At 45.9% G+C, this 25,208-nt stretch overlaps 1 pseudogene; it reads left to right on the plus strand.

Moving 5' to 3' along the window:
- The first annotated feature begins 18,783 nt into the window (after nt 1-18,783).
- LOC142906564 (pre-miRNA 5'-monophosphate methyltransferase-like) lies at nt 18,784-24,996 on the plus strand (annotated as a pseudogene).
- The last annotated feature ends 212 nt before the right edge of the window (nt 24,997-25,208 follow it).

The raw sequence follows: 25,208 nt of genomic DNA on the forward strand, positions 1-25,208 counted from the left end.
TAGAGGTGGAGGCGATGGCCTGAGTAGAGGTGGAGGCGATGGCCTGAGTAGAGGTGGAGGCGATGGCCCGAGTGGAGGTGGAGGCGATGGCCTGAGTGGAGGTGGAGGCGATGGAAGCAGTGGAGGTGGAGTTGATATCAGTGGGGGAGGCGATGGCCTGAGTAGAGATGGAGACGATGTCCTGAGTGGAGGTGGAGGCGATGGCCTGAGTAGAGGTGGAGGCGATGGCCTGAGTTGAGGTGGAGACGATGGCATGAGTAGAGGTGGAGGCGATGGCCTGAGTAGAGATGGAGGCGACGGCCTGAGTAGAGGTGGAGGCGATGGCCTGAGTAGAGGTGGAGGCGATGGCCTGAGTAAAGGTAGAGGCAATGGCCTGAGTAGAGGTGGAGGCGATGGCCTGAGTAGAGGTGGAGGCGATGGCCCGAGTGGAGGTAGAGGCGATTGCCTGAGTGGAGGTGGAGGCGATGGCCTGAGTAGAGGTGGAGGCGATGGCCTGAGTCGAGGTGGAGGCGATGGCCTGAGTAGAGGTGGAGGCGATGGCCCGAGTGGAGGTGGAGAAGATGGCCCGAGTGGAGGTGGAGGCGATGGCCTGAGTGGAGGTGGAGGCGATGGAAGCAGTGGAGGTGGAGTTGATATCAGTGGGGGAGGCGATGGCCTGAGTAGAGATGGAGACGATGGCCTGAGTGGAGGTGGAGGCGATGGCCTGAGTAGAGGTGGAGGCGATGGCCTGAGTAGAGGTGGAGGCGATGGCCCGAGTGGAGGTGGAGGCGATGGCCCGAGTGGAGGTGGAGGCGATGGCCCGAGTGGAGGTGGAGGCGATGGAAGCATTGGAGGTGGAGTTGATATCAGTGGGGGAGGCGATGGCCTGAGTAGAGATGGAGGCGATGGCCTGAGTGGAGGTGGAGGCGATGGCAGCGGAGGAGGCGATGGCAGCGGTGGAGGCGATGGCCCGAGTAGAGATGGAGGCAATGGCCCGAGTGGAGGTGGAGGCGATGGCCTGAGTAGAGGTGGAGGCGATGGCCTGAGTAGAGGTGGAGGCGATGGCCTGAGTGGAGGTGGAGGCGATGGCCTGAGTAGAGGTGGAGGCGATGGCCCGAGTGGAGGTGGAGAAGATGGCCCGAGTGGAGGTGGAGGCGATGGCCTGAGTGGAGGTGGAGGCGATGGAAGCAGTGGAGGTGGAGTTGATATCAGTGGGGGAGGCGATGGCCTGAGTAGAGATGGAGGCAATGGCCCGAGTGGAGGTGGAGGCGATGGCCCCAGTGGGAGCGATGGCCTGAGTGGAGCTGGATTCTTCAGGTGAGGAGCACAGCTCTGCTTGGTGCCGGGGCTGTTTCCCCTCCCCTGCGCCCGCCGCTTTCGTCTCCGCGCCGCGGCCATACGAGCCCAGGGACTCGGTGCTCGGCCGAGACCTCCACCTTTCTTTCTCTGCAGCGCCTGGGAAATCTTCCTCCTTCCGGTCCTCATCCTCATTCTCATCGCTCTCTGCAAAAGTTACGAAAAACATCAACGGCGTCATTAGCTGAATCTCCCTGCTCCGTGTCTGTGAGTGCGTTGTGACCCTGGGGACAGACTTGCGAGTTTGTTTTTTACGTTTTTGAGCCAGGAGGCCAGGATTGGGAAAAACTTGGGCCACTTTTCATCCAGGCAACTGGAGAGCAGCACAGACTAAGTCTTACTTACCAAACATTTAAACTAACAACAGCATACTCTTTGGTTTCTTTCGGTAAAATCACGTAGATAGAAAAATAACTAATAAAGTGAAACCTTGGATTGCGAGCATAATTCCTTCTGGAAACGTGCTCTTAATCCAAAGCACTCGTATATCAAAGCGAATTTCCCCCATAAGAAATAATGGAAACTCAGATGATTTGTTCCACAAACCAAAAATACCGTATTCATATAAAAAATATTAATACAAAATACCTTTTTATATTTTTATTATTTAATATAAAGTAATCAAATTTATTAATTACATTTAATCGTGGCTGGTGTGAGGGAGACGAGATAGAGGATGGTTATTGTGTAGGACGACTTTCACTTGCAGTACAGTTACTAAAGAACAGTCACTACACATGGACACAAAATAAAAAAATGCTTTACGCACACACACGTATTCACAACACTACAGTACTGTAGTAAACAGTATACACGTAGTCACAACACTATAGTACTGTAGTAAACAGTATACACGTGGTCACAACACTATAGTACTATAGTAAACAAGATAGGTTCGCACGGATGTTGACTATACGAGTGAGGCACACCGACTGAGACCGAGCATGGGAGACGATTACCCACAATCCCGCAGTATACACGTGGTCACAACACTATAGTACTATAGTAAACAGTATACACGTGGTCACAACACTATAGTACTGTAGTAAACAGTACACACGTGGTCACAACACTATAGTACTGTAGTAAACAGTATACACGTGGTCACAACACTATAGTACTATAGCAAATACAGTATACACGTGGTCACAACACTACAGTACTATAGTAAACAGTATACACGTGGTCACAACACTATAGTACTGTAGTAAACAGTACACACTTGGTCACAACACTATAGTACTGTAGTAAAGAGTATACACGTGGTCACAACACTATAGTACTGTAGTAAACAGTATACACGTGGTCACACTATAGTACTATAGTAAACAGTACACACGTGGTCACAACACTATAGTACTGTAGTAAACAGTATACACGTGGTCACAACACTATAGTACTGTAGTAAACATTACACACGTGATCACAACACTATAGTACTGTAGTAAACATTACACACGTGGTCACAACACTATAGTACTGTAGCAAACAGTGTACACGTGGTCACAACACTATAGTACTATAGTAAACAGTACACACGTGGTCACACCACTATAGTACTGTAGTAAACAGTATACACGTGGTCACAACATTATAGTACTATAGTAAACAGTATACACGTGGTCACAACACTATAGTACTATAGTAAACAGTATAGACGTGGTCACAACACTATAGTACTATAGTAAACAGTATACACGTGGTCACAACACTATAGTACTGTAGTAAACAGTATATACGTGGTCTCAACACTATAGTACTATAGTAAACAGTATACACGTGGTCACAACACTATAGTACTATAGTAAACAGTATACACGTGGTCACAACACTACAGTACTATAGTAAACAGTATACACTTGGTCACAACACTATAGTACTGTAGTAAACAGTATACACGTGGTCACAACACTATAGTACCATAGTAAACAGTATACACATGGTCACAACACTATAGTACTATAGGAAACAGTATACACGTGGTCACAACACTATAGTACTGTAGTAAACAGTATACACGTGGTCCCAACACTATAGTACTATAGTAAACAGTATACACGTGGTCACAACACTATAGTACTATAGTAAACAGTATAGACGTGGTCACAACACTATAGTACTATAGTAAACAGTATACACGTGGTCACAACACTATAGTACTGTAGTAAACAGTATACACGTGGTCCCAACACTATAGTACTATAGTAAACAGTATACACGTGGTCACAAGACTATAGTACTGTAGTATACAGTATACACGTGGTCAAAACACTACAGTACTATAGTAAACAGTATGCACGTGGTCACAACACTATAGTACTGTAGTAAACAGTATAGACGTGGTCACAACACTATAGTACTATAGTAAACAGTATACACATGGTCACAACACTATAGTACTATAGGAAACAGTATACACGTGGTCACAACACTATAGTACTGTAGTAAACAGTATACACGTGGTCCCAACACTATAGTACTATAGTAAACAGTATACACGTGGTCACAACACTATAGTACTGTAGTATACAGTATACACGTGGTCACAACACTACAGTACTATAGTAAACAGTATGCACGTGGTCACAACACTATAGTACTGTAGTAAACAGTATAGACGTGGTCACAACACTATAGTATTATAGTAAACAGTATACACATGGTCACAACACTATAGTACTATAGTAAACAGTATACACGTGGTCACAACACTATAGTACTGTAGTAAACAGTATACACGTGGTCCCAACACTATAGTACTATAGTAAACAGTATACACGTGGTCACAACACTATAGTACTGTAGTATACAGTATACACGTGGTCACAACACTACAGTACTATAGTAAACAGTATGCACGTGGTCACAACACTATAATACTGTAGTAAACAGTATAGACGTGGTCACAACACTATAGTACTATAGTAAACAGTATACACATGGTCACAACACTATAGTACTATAGTAAACAGTATACACGTGGTCACAACACTATAGTACTGTAGTAAACAGTATACACGTGGTCACAACACTATAGTACTATAGTAAACAGTATACACATGGTCACAACACTATAGTACTATAGGAAACAGTATACACGTGGTCACAACACTATAGTACTGTAGTAAACAGTATACACGTGGTCCCAACACTATAGTAATGTAGTAAACATTACACACGTGGTCACAACACTATAGTACTGTAGTAAACAGTGTACACGTGGTCACAACACTATAGTACTATAGTAAACAGTAAACACGTGGTCACAACACTATAGTACTATAGTAAACAGTATACACGTGGTCACAACACTATAGTACTGTAGTAAACAATATACACGTGGTCACAACACTATAGTACTATAGTAAACAGTAAACACGTGGTCACAACACTATAGTACTATAGTAAACAGTATACACGTGGTCACAACACTATAGTACTGTAGTAAACAGTATACACGTGGTCACAACACTATAGTACTGTAGTAAACCGTATACACGTGGTCACAACACTATAGTACTGTAGTAAACAGTATACACGTGGTCACACTATAGTACTATAGTAAACAGTATACACGTGGTCACAACACTATAGTACTATAGTAAACAGTATACACGTGGTCACAACACTATAGTACTGTAGTAAACATTACACACGTGTTCACAACACTATAGGACTGTAGTAAACATTACACACGTGGTCACAACACTATAGTACTGTAGCAAACAGTGTACACGTGGTCACAACACTATAGTACTATAGTAAACAGTACACACGTGGTCACACCACTATAGAACTGTAGTAAACAGTATACACGTGGTCACAACATTATAGTACTATAGTAAACAGTATACACGTGGTCACAACACTATAGTACTGTAGCAAACAGTATACACGTGGTCACAACACTATAGTACTGTAGTAAACAGTATACACGTGGTCCCAACACTATAGTACTATAGTAAACAGTATACACGTGGTCACAACACTATAGTACTGTAGTAAACAGTATACACGTGGTCCCAACACTATAGTACTATAGTAAACAGTATACACGTGGTCACAACTCTACAGTACTATAGTAAACAGTATACACTTGGTCACAACACTATAGTACTGTAGTAAACAGTATACACGTGGTCACAACACTATAGTACCATAGTAAACAGTATACACATGGTCACAACACTATAGTACTATAGGAAACAGTATACACGTGGTCACAACACTATAGTACTGTAGTAAACAGTATACACGTGGTCCCAACACTATAGTACTATAGTAAACAGTATACACGTGGTCACAACACTATAGTACTATAGTAAACAGTATACACGTGGTCACAACACTATAGTACTGTAGTAAACAGTATACACGTGGTCACAACACTATAGTACCATAGTAAACAGTATACACATGGTCACAACACTATAGTACTATAGGAAACAGTATACACGTGGTCACAACACTATAGTACTGTAGTAAACAGTATACACGTGGTCACAACACTACAGTACTATAGTAAACAGTATGCACGTGGTCACAACACTATAGTACTGTAGTAAACAGTATAGACGTGGTCACAACACTATAGTACTATAGTAAACAGAATACACGTGGTCACAACACTATAGTACTGTAGTAAACAGTATACACGTGGTCCCAACACTATAGTACTATAGTAAACAGTATACACGTGGTCACAACACTATAGTACTGTAGTATACAGTATACACGTGGTCACAACACTACAGTACTATAGTAAACAGTATGCACGTGGTCACAACACTATAGTACTGTAGTAAACAGTATAGACGTGGTCACAACACTATAGTACTATAGTAAACAGTATACACATGGTCACAACACTATAGTACTATAGGAAACAGTATACACGTGGTCACAACACTATAGTACTGTAGTAAACAGTATACACGTGGTCCCAACACTATAGTAAACAGTATACACGTGGTCACAACACTATAGTACTGTAGTATACAGTATACACGTGGTCACAACACTACAGTACTATAGTAAACAGTATGCACGTGGTCACAACACTATAGTACTGTAGTAAACAGTATAGACGTGGTCACAACACTATAGTACTATAGTAAACAGTATACACATGGTCACAACACTATAGTACTATAGTAAACAGTATACACGTGGTCACAACACTATAGTACTGTAGTAAACAGTATACACGTGGTCCCAACACTATAGTACTATAGTAAACAGTATACACGTGGTCACAACACTATAGTACTGTAGTATACAGTATACACGTGGTCACACCACTACAGTACTATAGTAAACAGTATGCACGTGGTCACAACACTATAGTACTGTAGTAAACAGTATACACGTGGTCACAACACTGTAGTACTATAGAAAACAGTATACACATGTTCACAACACTATAGTACTATAGTAAACAGTATACACGTGGTCACAACACTATAGTACTGTAGTAAACAGTATATACGTGGTCCCAACACTATAGTACTATAGTAAACAGTATACACGTGGTCACAACACTATAGTACTGTAATAAACAGTATACACGTGGTCCCAACACTATAGTACTATAGTAAACAGTATACACGTGGTCCCAACACTATAGTACTATAGTATACAGTATACACGTGGTCAAAACACTATAGTACTATAGTAAACAGTATACACGTGGTCACAACACTATAGTACTATATTAAACAGTATACACGTGGTCACAACACCATAGTACTGTAGTAAACAGTATACACGTGGTCACAACACAAGCAATCGTCTTCAGGTGAAATAATACAGCAGGCGGACTGCTGAGACAGGAAGAAATGTAGCGAGAGAGCTACTGCAACCAAAGGTTACACTATATACGTTTGTGGTGGGATTTGCAAGTAAATGTAAGATCGCAGAGCAAGCATACCCCGGCTAATCCCTCGGCTACTCCGAGGGGGAGTGGGAGCGGAGGGGCTGCCGTAACGGGCGAGATAGTGGGGGTGAAATTTACAGAGGGTACAAGCTGATAGAAAGAGGATCAAACTCAGCAAACTTAGAAATGTAATGCAACTCATTGAGTCGGCCAACACAACAAATAATACTTTGCCTGGTTGATCACCGTCCTTCTCTGCTTGTGTGTCTCCCTGTGTGTGGGGAGCGGTGGTGCAGCTGTTAGCGCTACGCTGCGCTATGAACCTGGCGACCCGGGTTCGATTCCCGCTCACGGCCAACACCAGTGACGATTATCTGAACCGGTCCCGGGCCTCCCCTAGGTCGACTCAGCCTCAAATGAGTACCTGGTGCGGTGTGTAAACATCGCCACTAGGGAGACAAAGGCGGTCGGGCGTGGTGCTGGCCACCCACCCCCTCGTGTACTGTTCCGGCCTTCACAGGTGCTCGCTAACAGCACTTGCCCCTACAGTCTGTTCAGGCTATACGGGGGATCTTTGTGTCTCCCTGTCTGTGTTTGGTCTCTCTCTCTCAAATTTAGTTTCACCTGATGACGACTGCTTGAGTTGCAATCGAAACGTCGTATTCTATTATTTTGTTTATTTTTTCTACGTGACTTTACCGAAAGACCATTGAGTAACAACAGTGTTTTTACGAATCACAGCTAAGAGACAAACAACATTATATTTTCTATTAAACATAACATTTTAATAACATGTTAAAAATACTTTAAATCTCATCACTGCTCCTCATACTCAATCCGTGATCAGTGCCGGATTATCCTCGGAACAAAATAATCATTAGCTGTGGGCCCCGCACTTTCAAGCGCCCCGCGCTAAATGATCTCACGCTATAAATCCCCGTTCAGTGATTCTGTACTTGCTCTATTACTATAGTAAAATTACAATTACTTTACTATGCAAGTTAAAAACTTCGTGCTTTATAATTGTGTTTTTTATTTATTCTGGGCACCTTTATAATATAAGCTACAGGACCCGCACGAGCTTAATCCGGCACTGTCCGGGATACTGTTCCAGTGCCCAACCAGGCTGTTGAAGACACCGTGAGTGGAGTTGAGGGGGATCGGTGGAGGTGTGAAGGGGGTGAGTGATGCCGACGGGCTGCGAGGGGGTCATCCGAGAGGGTGCCCAGTGGGGAGATGAAGCAATGAAATCGCTCCACGTGCAGGTGCTGGGTGGATTACTGCACAGCGGCATCGTGGGAGGTGGCGACGGCTCGTGGAGGTCTCTACCCACTAGTGGATTGACCATGGCTGATGGTGGTGATGATGATGGATGTTGCTCACTCACTTGGCGACGTATGAAACGCCAGAGATGCACGGCGATGTGCAGGGTGTTCAGCAGCATGGTGGAGCTGATGGCCTCCTTGCAGCCGCTGTACAGCTGACCTACAGCGTGGAGCAGAGCAGGGAGCACGCTGTCCACAATGTCCTCACTGTGGCTACTGAACATCGGTCCCCAGGTGGCGACCCCTGCTGATGCAGAGACGTTCTTCATGAGTCCCGAGTAGTTGATCGTGGTGGTGGTGGTGGTGTTGGAGCCGTTGATGACCGACCCCCCACGCCGAGATCCTCCGAGGAGCTCCACCATCGGCTGCGTGAGCAGCAGAACCACAGTGAGGACAGCCGTGAAGATCGCCATGGTGGTGGTGGTGGCGAAGGTCTCTGAAGAACTCGAAGTGGAGGAGCAGCGTGGGGCGAGGTGGTTTCCTCTCCAGGAGCCGACTCCACTCTGACCTCTGCCGTGACGTCACCGGGCCATGACGTCACCGTGACGTCAGAGGTTTCCACGGCTCTTACGTCATTATAGCGTTTGGAACGTGGCTGTGCAATGGAACATCAACACGTGATGCACTACAACACTGTATTGTTTATAGAATTGTAATACAATACTAATTATTCACATCTGAGACAGAACATCGGCAGAGGAGGGAGCCTCACTCCTCACTTCTCCCAACCAGCTTAAAAGTCGCTACGAATCTTAACAGCGTTCATTGAAGCTCTGTGGATGTGTAGGCCTTACTTTAACATATATTTCTGTGACCAGTCACAAGCTAATCCCTTAGCTATTTCAATGCTAAATTACTAGTTGCCTCCGTGGATGTGTAGGTTTTTACTTTAACATAGCCATTTCCGTGACCAGTCACAAGCTAATCCCTCAGCTATTTGCACAAGCTAATCCCTTAGCTATTTCAATGCTAAATTACTAGTTGCCTCTGTGGATGTGTAGGTTTTGACTTTAACATAGCCATTCCTGTGACCAGTCACAAGCTAATCCCTTAGCTATTTCAATGCTAAATTACTAGTTGCCTCTGTGGATGTGTCGGTTTTGACTTTAACATAGCCAATTCCGTGACCAGTCACAAGCTAATCCCTCAGCTATTGATATGTAAACCCCTTTGTCAAGGTGCCTTACTTCTCCCAACCAGCTTAAAAGTCGCTACGAATCTTAACATCGTTAATTGAAGCTCTGTCGTCCCGACATTACTGTACCTTTCACCTAAAGACGGCCGCTTGCGTTGTGGCCAAAACGTCGTGAGAATTTTATTGTTTTTTTTATTATTTTATTCTCATTCTACGTGACTTTACCGAAAGAACCAAAGAAAATAAAATAATAAAGATATAAAACAATAAAATTCCCCAAATCAAAATTCATATACTGTTGATTTATTCACTCCATCTCCGCAGTGGACACTGCCGGTTGTGTTCCTTCCTTAGCTCCCATTCCCACGTTAGTCTCGACCACCGGCCGTCATCACTTCAAGTTGTGTGTCCTGCCTCACCCCACCTTTCTAAACTAAAATTACGTCCTTAATTATATGAAGTCATATGAAGTCCAATTGACGTGTCCGTCTTCCAGTATCAGTGTAATTCTTAGGATGTGCATCATCTCTACGCTTCCTTGTGCATTTCTAAACATTGGTTCTACTTTCCGTTTGTGATGCATCTGTTTGAAAAAAACGTTCTGCTTAAGGCATATGGCTCAGTTACGTTTCATTATTAAGTTAAGATAACAATAAGCACTTTGTTCTGCCCTGATACACCTCTCTTAATCATTTTCATCCGTCTTCCCCTTCAACAACCGCCCTACGTGTAGATGCACTTCTGTGTTTTCAAGGCTGTGTCCCTGTTCTTTTTGCGTTCAGTTTGTCATTCCCCCGCACCTCCAGTAAAGCATGGTTGGCTGCGTACGGTGCGAAATAAGTTCACCATGCAAACATACGCTGCGTTGAAAAATGATTCTACTGACTGCAGACCAATCCTGGACAGATTTCTCAATACGAGTGCAATATCGAGGGTACAGATCAATACCAACTGAACACAGATGCTAATTCATGGACGGGTGGCAACTCTAGCCATGCCCATGCAAACATACACAACATCTTGACCATGAATCGCCTATGCGGCAGATTGAATTTCGATCTACTTTTGTTCGTTTTGATTTATTTTGGCGCAGTTTCAAGTAAGTATTTTTAATAGAATTATTGTATTGCCATTTACTGTATAATTGTGATAATAGACCAAGCACTGAGACATTGCCCAGGGTTGGTCTACAATCGAAAAGGTTGCAACCCCATAGCACACCCTCATGTGTTCCAGTGTTAACACATCGTATGTTTGTATCTTGAAATTCTTTCGCACCGTACGTAGCCCACCGCTCCCCCCACCACACACGTGCACAGCAGCTCCAGAGAGCGACTTTTGGGTCAGAGGTAGCCGCATTGTACTGGGGCCGTCCATAAATGAGGGGGGGGGGGGGTTGAGAAATGTGACGTCACATCAAAATGCGCAACTTTAAATAAATATAGACAACACGTTCTACGTAATTAAATAGACGTTTTAATAAATATTTTCTCCTACAACATCAGAGTGCAGCGCCACATTAAATAAGCACCACGATGACAATAGTTTAAAGCGATATGAAGCATGCTTTATTTTGGGGGGGGGGCACAGCTTTGTACCGTCATATTTGAGGGGGGGCTCTGACTCTTTGTGACGCCGCGTGACGATGGGAGGGGGGGTCAAAAATCGTCTAAAATCGCGTGACGTCATTTATGGACGGCCCCCACAGCGTGAAATAGCGCAACAAACCGAACCCGCGTACAGCGAGGGAAGCCCTGGCTGGTTTATCATTCATTAATCTCCAGTTCAGTCACAAACGAATCTCTTAGAGCCGAAGGCGCGATCCAGTATCACGTTGGCATGCCGTGTCAACCCGTACGGGGTTACCCCGTATTGGTGTACAGGGAGATTGAGTTCTCAGGTCCATACGGCTTACTAGAGCCGTTTCAAAACGGGCAAAACAATGTTTTGTGTTTCTCCCCTTGTGATGGGACTTTGTAGGATGAACGTTGAGATTTGTAAGGGGCACGGGGTGACCAATAAGGTCTGAATTGGTCTGTAATAAGAGAGGCAATGGTTAGGGGTTGACAGGTGTGCGTTGGCACTGCGTGCCACGTCGCGTTGTCATACAGCTGACACTCCGATGAGCAATGATTCGGCGACGCACGGTGCCAAAGGGGCCGTCCATAAATTACGTCACGCGACTTCTGACGATTTTTGACCCCAACCCCCCATTGTCACACGGCGTCACAAAAAGTCAGACCCCCCCCTCAAATATGACGTCACAAAGCTTTGGCCCCCCTCCCACCAAATAAAACATGCTTCAAATCGCTTTAAACTATTGTAATTGTAGTGCGTATTTAATGTGGCGCTGCACTCTGATGTTGTAGGAGAAAACATTTATTAAAAAGTATATTTAATTAAGTAGAACGTGTCGTCTATATTTATTTAAAGTTGCGCATTTTGATGTGACGTCACATTTCTCACCCCCCCCCCCTCGTCACACATCGTCACAAATGTCTGATCGCCCCCCCCCAGGTGCGTGACGTCATTTATGGACGGCCCCAAAGACGTTCAACATTCGTGCGTATCCGCCGTGATGTGGGGCGAAGTAATATTCTAATCTTATTATCCGCGATGCCTGCAGGATTAGCTTTTTTCTTCTTCGTCTTCCAAAGCAGATTATTAATGAGAATATTGATGGAATTTCCCCCAGTGCATGTTGGCTGGGGAAGGGCTGTTTAAGACCCGCGGTGAACCCGCTCATCTCCACGTATCGGCATGAAATGATAAAATCGCAGATTTTCGGAAGCGCGTTCGTTTCAAGTGGATGCTTGTTGTCAACACCGCCATATTGACAGCACTCGCAATCATCCCATACTCAATTGAAACTCTTCTTAAGTAATTGCTTATTGTGTTTAGTTCCTTGTCCTTATCTCATACCTCCGATTAGCACGGTGGGCTACGTACGGTGCGAAATAATTTCAAGATACAAACATACGATGTGTTAACACTGGAACACATGAGGGTGTGCTATGGGGTTGCCACCTTTTCGATTGTAGACCAACCCTGGGCAATGTCTCAGTGCTTGGTCTATTATCATAATTATACAGTAAATGACAATACAATAATTGTATAAAAATACTTACTTGAAACTGCTCCAAAATCAATCAAAACGAACAAAAGTAGATCGGAATTCAATGTAAAATGCTTGACATTTAATCTGCCGCATAGGCGATTCATGGTCAAGATGTTGTGTATGTTTGTATGGGCATGGCTAGAGTTGCCAACCGTCCGAGAAATAGCATCTGTGTTCAGGTCGTATTGATCTGTACCCTCGATATTGCACTCGTATTGAGAAATCTGTCCAGGTTTGGTCTGCTATCAGTAGAATCATTTTTCAACGCAGCGTATGTTTGCATGGTGAACTTCTTTCGCACCGTACGCTGCCAACCATGCTTTAATGGAGGTGCGGGGGAATGACAAACTGAACGCAAAAAGAACAGGGACACAGCCTTGAAAACACAGAAGTGCATTTGCACGTAGGGCGGTTGTTGAAGGGGAAGAGGGATGAAAATTATTAAGAGAGGCGTATCAGGGCAGAGCAAAGTGCTTATTATTATCTTAACTTAATAATGAAACGTAACTGAGCCATATGCCTTAAGCAGAACGTTTTTTTTCAAACAGATGCATCACAAACAGAAAATAGAACCAATGTTTAGAAATGCACAAGGAAGCGTAGAGATGATGCGCATCCTAAGAACAACACTGATACTGGAAGACGGACACGTCAATTGGACTTCATATGCAAATTAAGGACGTAATTTTAGTTTAGAAAGGTGGGGTGAGGCAGGACACACAACTTGAAGTGATGACGGCCGGTGGTCGAGACTAACGTGGGAATGGGAGCTAAGGAAGGAACACAACCGGCAGTGTCCACTGCGGAGATGGAGTGAATAAATCAACAGTATATGAATTTTGATTTGGAGAATTTTATTGTTTTATATCTTTATTATTTTATTTTCTTTGGTTCTTTCGGTAAAGTCACGTAGAATGAGAATAAAATAATAAAATGACACGATAAAATTCTCACGACGTTTTGGCCACAACGCAAGCGGCCGTCTTTAGGTGAAAGGTACAGAACTGTCGGGACGACAGAGCTTCAATTAACGATGTTAAGATTCGTAGAGACTTTTAAGCTGGTTGGGATAAGTGAAGCACCTTGACAAAGGGGTTTACGTATCAATAGCTGAGGGATTAGCTTGTGACTGGTCACGGAATTGGCTATGTTAAAGTCAAAACCTACACATCCACAGAGGCAACTAGTAATTTAGCATTGAAATAGCTAAGGGATTAGCTTGTGACTGGTCACAGGAATGGCTATGTTAAAGTCAAAATCTACACATCCACAGAGGCAACTAGTAATTTAGCATTGAAATAGCTAAGGGATTGGCTTGTGCAAATAGCTGAGGGATTATCTTTATTATTTTATTGTTTCCCTTCTACGTGACTTTTCCGAAAGAACCAAGAATATAGTATACGAATTAGATCATTTATTTATTTTGCTAACTTTACAATTAATCGTACATTTTAATTGTACTAGTTTAATGTCTTCAGGTTTAGTTTCTAATTCTCTAGGATAAAACAAGTTATTTTGTCAAAAAGAATGACGTTAATTGGCGCATACATTGAAAGTGCAATTTTAAATTAACTGTGTCAGTCTTCAAATACTGTTCTGGTTATTCCCACCTTGTTGGTGTCCCTATTGTCTCCTGCACCCACTAACAACGGAGTTATTGTTGGGATGGAGAGAAGCACAGCCAGCAGCCAGCCAGGAAACTCGAGACATAGAATATATTAATAGCAGCATGACTTACACTGCTACAGCAGCGAGGTGGTCATGTAACTATTTACATTCTCTGTGTCGCAAACATTAAATGGCAACTAATCTTTCCGTGGTACGCTTGTCCCCACGATTTGAGGACCAATTCCTTAGCGAAGGATTTACTACCAATTGAAGGATGATACAAGTGAAATGTGAAGTGGTAAGATTGATCTTAGATCATTGCAAGCCAATCCCAGATTCTGAGTGCGGAGTGACTCGGCAGGGCCGACGGCGTGAGCCTGGCACCTTGGGAGTTGTCATGGTCAGGGAGCAATGAGGCCGCGTTACCGGTTGTCTTAGTTTTGGGGAATTCTGTGTCCAGAACTCTGGTCCACAGTAACGATGAAACAAACACAATGTAGAAAAAAAGAACAGTTGCAACTCTTGCAGGAAAATGAAAGGTATTTTATTACAAAAAACAAACATCATTTACCATTCACACAAACAGTATAGTATTATAGTAGTTCGAAAATTAGACTGTGGAAAATAGTCATGTGTAATGATGAAAAATAATTAAAGATAACATTTATCATTATCTTATTGCAATATATGAACGTGTAATGGCAAATTAAAACGATGCGATACAATTTGACAATCCTTTACAGCGATACACTTAATCCAATGAAGTTGAATGTGAACGCTGAAACACGTAAATATTACTGAACATAGCGTGGATAGAAGAAACTGCTCTTTGTTTTTTTCGGTAAAGTCACGTAGAAATAAGAAATAATAAAATAAAATTACAGAATAGCATATTCCCTGGCAGTAGCTACGAGCAGATGCCAGGGGCAGCCAGAAGCGTCCAGAATGACGCAGCTGCTCCCAGGGGCTTACATCATCCGCCCAGAATCAAGAGCGTGACTCGTGTCTCAGGCTGCAGTTTATGACAAGTTCACTACAATAGCATTTAGTTCACCCTGCCAATGTGTAAGTATCAAACCATAACATTACGTATATTTTAAAAATAACCATTGTACAGAATTGATAGTTTTTTTATTAATTAAGTTAAATGTAAGGGACATTCGTTGTTTTTGTGTGACTCAGTCTTTCCTGATAAGGCTGATGATGTCATTGTGCTGTGTAAGCGAGAATTTAAGTTTCGGTTTGTATCACCCTTCAAAGTGTAGTAATTTCAGTTAAATATAGAAGAGCACATCACTCTGTTTTACATTCATTATGAGTGCTGAGTGAATTCCATGGCAGTAAACTGCTCACAAACTGCAGCCTGAGACACGAGTCACGCTCTAGATTCTGTGCGGATGGAGGAAGCCTCTGGGAGCAGCTGCGTCATTCTGGACGCTTCTGGCTCCCCCTGGCATCTGCTCGTAGCTACTGCCAGGGCTATAAAAGCAGCTCCTGTAGCTGCACTGGCAGAACATCGGCGGAGGAGGGAGCAGCGCTCACAGCTGAAGCGAGCCTCACTGTGAAGCACATCAACAAGCATGGCCCTGAGTGTTTACTTCCCTGCGATGCACGTGATGGAGAGGAGCGTCTGGCCAGGCTGGCCGGTCTGGAACCCCCGCGGTGAAAGTCTCTTCCAGCAGCTGCAGCGAGACATGAGGAGCGAGATCGAGAGGATGGAGAGAATCTTCCGTGGAGTCGATCAGCTCAGCAGCCACACGCGGGCCCCGGGCAGCCACGGAGACGCACTGCTGCAGCAGCCGGCCGTGAGCAGTGGGTTCCAGATTGAAGATCCACAGGAGCAGGGAGGCGGGTTTGTCGCGTCCCTGGACGTGCAGGACTTCTCCCCACAGGACCTGGCCGTGAAGGTGTCTGGAGACAAGCTGGTGGTGGCCGGACGGCGCGAGGTGAAGAGCGGAGAAGTCAGCAGCGGCAGCTACAGCCACAGCTGCCAGGAGTTCCACAGGGAGACGCAGCTGCCCAGGGACGTGGACCCGCAGAGCGTGAGCTGCTGCTTGACTGAAGACGGGAAGCTGAAGTTCAAGGCTCAGCGCCGCGCCCTCCCTGCAGCGGCCGAGAGGGTGGTGGTCATTGAGCAGCCAGCGACAGCGACTCCTGGCACGGCCTCTCAGTCCACTGGCACCACTCACGCGTAGAGTGGCGCCTGGAGCATCCATTCCAACAACCTGCTTCATTGATGTTTTAATTGTGTGGATATTTAGTTAAATCAGTTTCTTCTATCCACGCTCTGTTCAGTAATATTTACGTGTTTCAGCGTTTACATTCAACTTCATTGGATTAAGTGTATCGCTGTAAAGGATTGTCAAATTGTATCGCATCGTTTTAATTTGCCATTACACGTTCATATATTGCAATAAGATAATGATAAATGTTATCTTCAAGTATTTTTCATCATTACACATGACTATTTTCCACAGTCTAATTTTCGAACTACTATAATACTATAGTGTTTGTGTGAATTTTAATGATGTTTGTTTTTTGTAATAAAATGCCTTTCAATTTCCGTATTCGTGTACAGGGAAATTGATTTTTCAGGTCCATACGGCTTACTACAGCCGTTTTATAACGGGCAAAACAATGTTTTGTGTTTTTCCCCTTGTGATGGGACTTTGTAGGATGAACGTTGAGATTTGTAAGGGGCACGGGGTGACCAATAAGGTCTGAATTGGTCTGTAATAAGAGAGGCAATGGTTAGGGGTTGACAGGTGTAAGTTGGCACTGCGTGCCACGTCGCGTTGTCATACAGCTGACACTCCGATGAGCAATGATTCGGCGACGCACGGTGCCAAAGGGGCCGTCCATAAATGACGTCACGCGATTTTTGACCCCCCCCCCCCCCATCGTCACACGGCGTAACAAAAAATCAGACCCCCCCTCAAATATGACGTCACAAAGCTCTGGCCCCCCTCCCACCAAATAAAACATGCTTCAAATCGCTTTCAACTATTGTCATTGTAGTGCGTATTTAATGTGGCGCTGCACTCTTATGTTGTAGGAGAAAACATTTATTAAAAAGTCTATTTAATTAAGTAGAACGTGTTGTCTATATTTATTTAAAGTTGCGCATTTTGATGTGACGTCACATTTCTCAGCCCCCCCCCCCTCGTCACAAATCGTCACAAATATCTGACCCCCCACCGCCCCCCCTAGGTGCGTGACGTCATTTATGGACGGCCCCAGTACAATGTGGCTACCTCTGACCCAAAAGTCGCTCTCTGGAGCTGCTGTGCGCGTGTGTGGTGGGGGGAGCGGTGGCGCAGCGGTTAGCGCACTGCGCTCCGAACCCCGACTACACGAGTTCGAATCCTGGGCCCCCCTTCCCCCTAGGTCGACTCAGCCTCAAATGAGTACCTGGTGCGCGGTGTGTAGTAAACATCGCCACTGGGGGAGACAAAGGCGGCCGGGCGTGGTGTTGGCCAACCACCCCGTCGTGTGCCACAGTGCCGATCTTAATCGGTGCTGCCACTCGCTAACAGCACTTGCCCCAACAGTCTGTCACAGGCTACACGGGGGATCTTTGTCTTTGTTGGACTGTGAGCGCTGTGCCCCAGTGTTTTTATGTATTTGGAACGTCGCCGGCTGTGTACACGCTGTTCACTTCCCGACGTAACATGGCTGAATGTGCTTCCACGTCGTTGACTTCCCCACATAACATGGCTGATTCTGTCTCCACGGTGTTTACTTCCCCACGTAACATGGCTGACTGCCTCCACAGTGTTCACTTCCCCACGAAACATGGCTGACTACCTCCACAGTATTTTTAGTTTTTTCGGTAAAGTCACGTTTCTCTTCAACGTGACTTTACCGAAAAAACTAAGAATATGAATTACTGCAGTCACGAAAGCTTTAAATCAAAATTTACCTCCACAGTGTTCACTTCCCCACGTAACATGGCTGACTGCCTCCACGGTGTTCACTTCCCCACGTAACATGGCTGACTACCTCCACAATGTTCACTTCCCCACGTAACATGGCTGACTGTGCCTCCACAGTGTTCACTTCCCCACGTAACATGGCTGACTCTGTCTCCACAGTGTTTACTTCCCCACGTAACATGGCTGACTGCCTCCACAGTGTTCACTTCCCCACGTAACATGGCTGACTCTGTCTCCACAGTGTTCACTTCCCCACGTAACATGGCTGACTGTGCCTCCACGGTGTTCACTTCCCCACGTAACATGGCTGACTCTGTCTCCACAGTGTTTACTTCCCCACGTAACATGGCTGACTGCCTCCACAGTGTTCACTTCCCCACGTAACATGGCTGACTCTGTCTCCACAGTGTTCACTTCCCCACGTAACATGGCTGACTGTGCCTCCAAGGTGTTCACTTCCCCACGTAACATGGCTGACTGTGCCTCCACACACTCGCGCGTCCCGCTCCCCTCCTTTTGCTTGTGCCGATCCCGCCTGACAGCCTCCTCGCTTACGGCCTCCACAGGGATGGAGGCGAGGAAAGAGGAGGACGAGGAGGAGGAGATGAAGAAGGAGGACGGCGGGGAGGAGATGGCAGCGCCCGGGGCCCCGAGGAAGAGGGAGCCAGGCGCGGCTCCCCACGGGAACTTCATCAACTAGGCGGCCTTCAACCCCCCGGCTCGACGCGTCGCGCTGCTGCCCCGCGAGCTTCTGAGGCGGCTCCTGCCGGAGTCCGCGCCGCCGTTCCTCGCCCTGGACGTGGGCTGCAACAGCGGGGTGAGCGCAACTCCACGTTACCACGGACGGGGCTGAGGACGTCGACCGCTGGGGAAGGTTCTGAAACTCTCGGGACGTTCACTCGAACAACGCCGTGGCCGTGAGACTCGTCCAGTCCCAGTGTGGTATAGTGTACTAGTCACTATGGTAGTGTACTAGTCACTGTGGTAGTGTGGTAGTGTACTAGTCACTGTGTAGTAGTGTGGTAGTGTACTAGTCACTGTCTGCTAGTGTGGTAGTGTACTAGTCACTGTGGTAGTGTGGTAGTGTACTAGTCACTGTGTGGTAGTGTACTAGTCACTGTGTGGTAGTGTACTAGTCACTGTGGTAGTGTGGTAGTGTACTAGTCACAGTGTGGTAGTGTGGTAGTGTACTAGTCACTGTGTAGTAGTGTGGTAGTGTACTAGTCACTGTGGTAGTGTGGTAGTGTACTAGTCACTGTGTAGTAGTGTGGTAGTGTACTAGTCACTGTGGTAGTGTGGTAGTGTACTAGTCACAGTGTGGTAGTGTGGTAGTGTACTAGTCACTGTGGTAGTGTGGTAGTGTACTAGTCACTGTGTGGTAGTGTACTAGTCACTGTGTGGTAGTGTACTAGTCACTGTGTAGTAGTGTGGAGTGTACTAGTCACAGTGTGGTAGTGTGGGGGTGTACTAGTCACTGTGTGGTAGTGTGGTAGTGTACTAGTCACTGTGTGGTAGTGTACTAGTCACTGTGGTAGTGTGGTTAGTGTATTAGTCACTGTGTGGTAGTGTACTAGTCACTGTGTGGTAGTGTGGGGGTGTACTAGTCACTGTGTGGTAGTGTACTAGTCACTGTATGGTAGTGTGGTAGTGTACTAGTCACTGTGTGGTAGTGTGGTAGTGTACTAGTCACTGTGTAGTAGTATGTTAGTGTACTAGTCACTGTGTGGTAGTGTGGTAGTGTACTAGTCACTGTGTGGTAGTGTGGTAGTGTACTAGTCACAGTGTGGTAGTGTACTAGTCACTGTGTGGTAGTGTGGTAACGTACTAGTCACTGTGTGGTAGTGTACTAGTCACTGTGTGGTAGTGTACTAGTCACTGTGGTAGTGTGGGGGTGTGCTAGTCACTGTGGTAGTGTGGGGGTGTACTAGTCACTGTGTGGTAGTGTGGTAGTGTACTAGTCACTGTGTGGTAGTATACTAGTCACTGTGTGGTAGTGTACTAGTCACTGTGGTGGTGTGGTAGTGTACTAGTCACTGTGTGGTAGTGTGGTAGTGTACTAGTCACTGTGTGGTAGTGTGGTAGTGTACTAGTCACTGTGTGGTAGTGTGGTAGTGTACTAGTCACTGTGTGGGGGTGTACTAGTCACTGTGGTGGTGTGGGGGTGTACTAGTCACTGTGTGGTAGTGTACTAGTCACTGTGTGGTAGTGTGGTAGTGTACTAGTCACTGTGCGGTAGTGTGGGGGTGTACTAGTCACTGTGTGGTAGTGTGTTAGTGTACTAGTCACTGTGTGCTAGTGTGGGGGTGTACTAGTCACTGTGTGGTAGTGTGTTAGTGTACTAGTCACTGTGTGGTAGTGTGGTAGTGTACTAGTCACTGTGTGGTAGTGTGGTAGTGTACTAGTCACTGTGTGGTAGTGTACTAGTCACTGTGTGGTAGTGTACTAGTCACTGTGTGGTAGTGTGGTAGTGTACTAGTCACTGTGTGGTAGTGTACTAGTCACTGTGGTAGTGTGGTAGTGTACTAGTCACTGTGTGGTAGTGTGGGGGTGTACTAGTCACTGTGTGGTAGTGTGGTAGTGTACTAGTCACTGTGTGGTAGTGTGGGGGTGTACTAGTCACTGTGTGGTAGTGTACTAGTCACTGTGGTAGTGTGGTAGTGTACTAGTCACTGTGGTAGTGTGGTAGTGTACTAGTCACTGTGTGGTAGTGTGGGGGTGTACTAGTCACTGTGTGGTAGTGTGGGGGTGTACTAGTCACTGTGTGGTAGTGTGGGGGTGTACTAGTCACTGTGTGGTAGTGTGTTAGTGTCTAGTCACTGTGTGGTAGTGTGGGGGTGTACTAGTCACTGTGTACTAGTGTGTTAGTGTACTAGTCACTGTGTGGTAGTGTGGTAGTGTACTAGTCACTGTGTGGTAGTGTGGTAGTGTACTAGTCACTGTGTGGTAGTGTGTTGGTGTACTAGTCACTGTGTGGTAGTGTGGTAGTATACTAGTCACTGTGGTAGTGTGGTAGTGTACTAGTCACTGTCTGGTAGTGTACTAGTCACAGTGTGGTAGTGTGGTAGTGTACTAGTCACTGTGTGGTAGTGTGATGGTGTACTAGTCACTGTGTGGTAGTGTACTAGTCACTGTGTGGTAGTGTGGTAGTGTACTAGTCACTGTGTGGTAGTGTGAGGGTGTACTAGTCACTGTGTGGTAGTGTGGTAGTGTACTAGTCACTGTGTGGTAGTGTACTAGTCACTGTGTGGTAGTGTACTAGTCACTGTGTGGTAGTGTACTAGTCACTGTGGTGGTGTGGTAGTGTACTAGTCACTGTGTGGTAGTGTGGTAGTGTACTAGTCACTGTGTGGTAGTGTGGTAGTGTACTAGTGACTGTGTGGTAGTGTGGTAGTGTACTAGTCACTGTGTGGGGGTGTACTAGTCACTGTGGTGGTGTGGGGGTGTACTAGTCACTGTGTGGTAGTGTACTAGTCACTGTGTGGTAATGTGGGGGTGTAGTAGTCACTGTGTGGTAGTGTGTTAGTGTACTAGTCACTGTGTGGTAGTGTGGTAGTGTACTAGTCACTGTGTGGTAGTGTACTAGTCACTGTGTGGTAGTGTGGTAGTGTACTTGTCACTGTGTGGTAGTTTGGTAGTGTACTAGTCACTGTGTGGTAGTGTGGTAGTGTACTAGTCACTGTGTGGTAGTGTACTAGTCACTGTGTGGTAGTGTGGTAGTGTACTAGTCACTGTGTGGTAGTGTACTAGTCACTGTGGTAGTGTGGTAGTGTACTAGTCACTGTGTGGTAGTGTGGGGGTGTACTAGTCACTGTGTGGTAGTGTGGTAGTGTACTAGTCACTGTGTGGTAGTGTGGGGGTGTACTAGTCACTGTGTGGTAGTGTACTAGTCACTGTGGTAGTGTGGTAGTGTACTAGTCACTGTGGTAGTGTGGTAGTGTACTAGTCACTGTGTGGTAGTGTGTTAGTGTACTAGTCACTGTGTGGTAGTGTGGGGGTGTACTAGTCACTGTGTGGTAGTGTGGTAGTGTGCAAGTCACTGTGTTGTAGTGTGGTAGTGTACTAGTCAATGTGTGGTAGTGTACTAGTCACTGTGTGGTAGTGTACTAGTCACTGTGGTGGTGTGGTAGTGTACTAGTCACTGTGTGGTAGTGTGGTAGTGTACTAGTCACTGTGTGGTAGTGTGGTAGTGTACTAGTCACTGTGTGGTAGTGTGGTAGTGTACTAGTGACTGTGTGGTAGTGTGGTAGTGTACTAGTCACTGTGTGGGGGTGTACTAGTCACTGTGGTGGTGTGGGGGTGTACTAGTCACTGTGTGGTAGTGTGGTAGTGTACTAGTCACTGTGTGGTAGTGTAGGGGTGTACTAGTCACTGTGTGGTAGTGTGGGGGTGTACTAGTCACTGTGTGGTAGTGTGTTAGTGTACTAGTCACTGTGTGGTAGTGTGGTAGTGTACTAGTCACTGTGTGGTAGTGTACTAGTCACTGTAGGGTAGTGTGGTAGTGTACTAGTCACTGTGGTAGTGTGGGGGTGTACTAGTCACTGTGTGGTAGTGTACTAGTCACTGTGGTAGTGTGGTAGTGTACTAGTCACTGTGTGGTAGTGTGGTAGTGTACTAGTCACTGTGTGGTAGTGTAGGGGTGTACTAGTCACTGTGTGGTAGTGCGGGTGGCCATGGGCCTGAGACATGTTTACAAAAATGCATTTTCACCTTTCTCCCACAGATGGAATACACTACCCCATATGCGCGTTGTTCATCATTATGTGAGTGTCAAACACGTGAGTCATGGAAATTCATCATTAGCTCCAGACTTTTTGTCAATTAACTGCTGGATGAAGGCCTATGCCATGCCATGTTGGTCACGGGTGGTTTTGCAATCAAGGTTGCTGAAGGTGCGTGTCAAGGACTGGTTCAGACATATCACCGGTTTGAGGCGTTTATTAGATATTTAAAGTTGCATTCATGCCAGTAGCTGAACATCGTACTTAGTCTCGTTGGCTTTTTTGACCTAGAATCACTGCGTCATAGGTTTGTATTGAATAAAGTTGCATCTAATACTGTGGCCAGAATCAAAATATTCATACTGGAGGAATGCGATGAGCGATAAAGCTCTTTTTCGCAGACGTCCAGTAGAAGGAGGGTAAGAACGTTACAACAACAAAAAATACAAAACATGATAGTAGTGCAAAGTGCAAGAGAGGTAAACAAATCACCCAAACACATACAAATAAAACTAAACTATCCCCATCCTACCAGGCAAAGCCCACTGAGGTATTAACTTATTTTCATTATGAATAATGAAGTACTCCATCCTCGCATCACGTCTGTTTTTTTACGACATTCTCCAGCAAAGAAACAAACCCGCCACCGGTGTCCTCGTGTTTTCTCGCAGGAGCTGACGGTGGCTGTGTATCGGCACCTGACGGGGCTGGACCAGCCCGAGGGTGCACGCTCTGGGCAGGTTGCCCGCGTGCTGCCGCTGTCTGTGCTGGCGTGCGACCTGGACGCCGATCTGGTGGAGCGTGCGCGGGGCGACAATCCTCACCCGGAGGTCATCGCCTACGAGGCGTTTGACTTCATGGACACCGCAGCACGAGACGCCGCGCTGGACGCCTTCCTGCGACGCCACGGCCGGGCGCGCTTTGACCTGTGCCTGTGCATGTCGGTGACGATGTGGATTCACCTGCACCACGGCGATGCCGGCCTGCGGCGTTTCCTCGCGGCCGCCGCGCGCACCGCCACCTTCCTGTTGGTCGAGCCGCAGCCGTGGAGGTGCTACCGAGCGGCCGCGCGCCGCCTGCGCCGTCTGGGGCTGGCCGAGTTCCCCCTCCTGCCGGATCTGCGGCTCCTGCGTGGGGCTGGCGGCGGTGTCGGCCGCGCGGAGGCCGATGAGCTGGCCGCCTTGCTGGGAGAGGAGGGAGACATGCGCTTGCTGTCCAGCCTGGGCAGCACCGAGTGGGGGCGGTCCCTGCTGCTGTTTGGACGAACGGGAGTGGCCTTGGGATGCATTGACAAAAGTACCGATTGAAACTGCGTTGCTGCTGTGGCCTTCGAGGATCTGTTGCCTATTTGGAGAGAATTCGTGGTCGGAAATGTTAAGTGTTTGTCAGTTTTTAACACCTTTATTTGTTGATGGTACGTTGTTTTCTCGTCGTGCGTGTAAATGCAGCATGTTGTTGAAAACGTGTTATAATTTATCAGAATATTATATATATAAAGTGACAACAATGCAAAACGTACCTTTTTTGTACCTCTGAAAATAAAATTGTATGCAAAAAGAGTTGTCAGTTTTGAAGGACCCAACCAGAATCATTTATGATAAAGGGAATGAATGTTTTTTTTTTTAATAAATGGGACAACAGCATCTCATAAAATGGAAAATGAATATCACCAACTTCAAATCATTGTTTGGAGGAGGCATTTTGAAAATTATATCAAACCCAGCCCATGGAAGACACAGAAATATTTCCTCTTCACATGCGATTTTCCTCAAATAATTTAAGGCAGCTCATGATGTGACAGTGGAGGCTGCTTTGTAAAGGTGAACTATGTCCCTGTTTCCTTTGGATTTCCACGTGCATCTGAAATCTTATTGAAATGCACATGTAAATGTTTTGGATACGCCACTTTTATATTTATAGTGAAATAAAATCTGAACATTGTAAATAGTTGATGGGTGCATTGTAATTGTGTGAAGTCATAATTGCCATTCATCCTCCCATTAACCACAACATCTGGTATGGAGGCAATCCATCCCATGTTCCTGTCCAGTGAGCTCCCTCCGCTCCATAAATATCTTTGTTGTGTTGTCTATATGCACGGTTTGCAGAGTGCACTCAGACTGACATAAGTGCCGTTGCGATATCACCATGACCGAGTG

Source organism: Petromyzon marinus, chromosome 4 (genome assembly GCF_048934315.1).
Source record: "Petromyzon marinus isolate PM22_M1 ecotype Great Lakes invasive population chromosome 4, UKy_Petmar_22M1.pri1.0, whole genome shotgun sequence".
Lineage (NCBI taxonomy): Eukaryota > Metazoa > Chordata > Hyperoartia > Petromyzontiformes > Petromyzontidae > Petromyzon > Petromyzon marinus.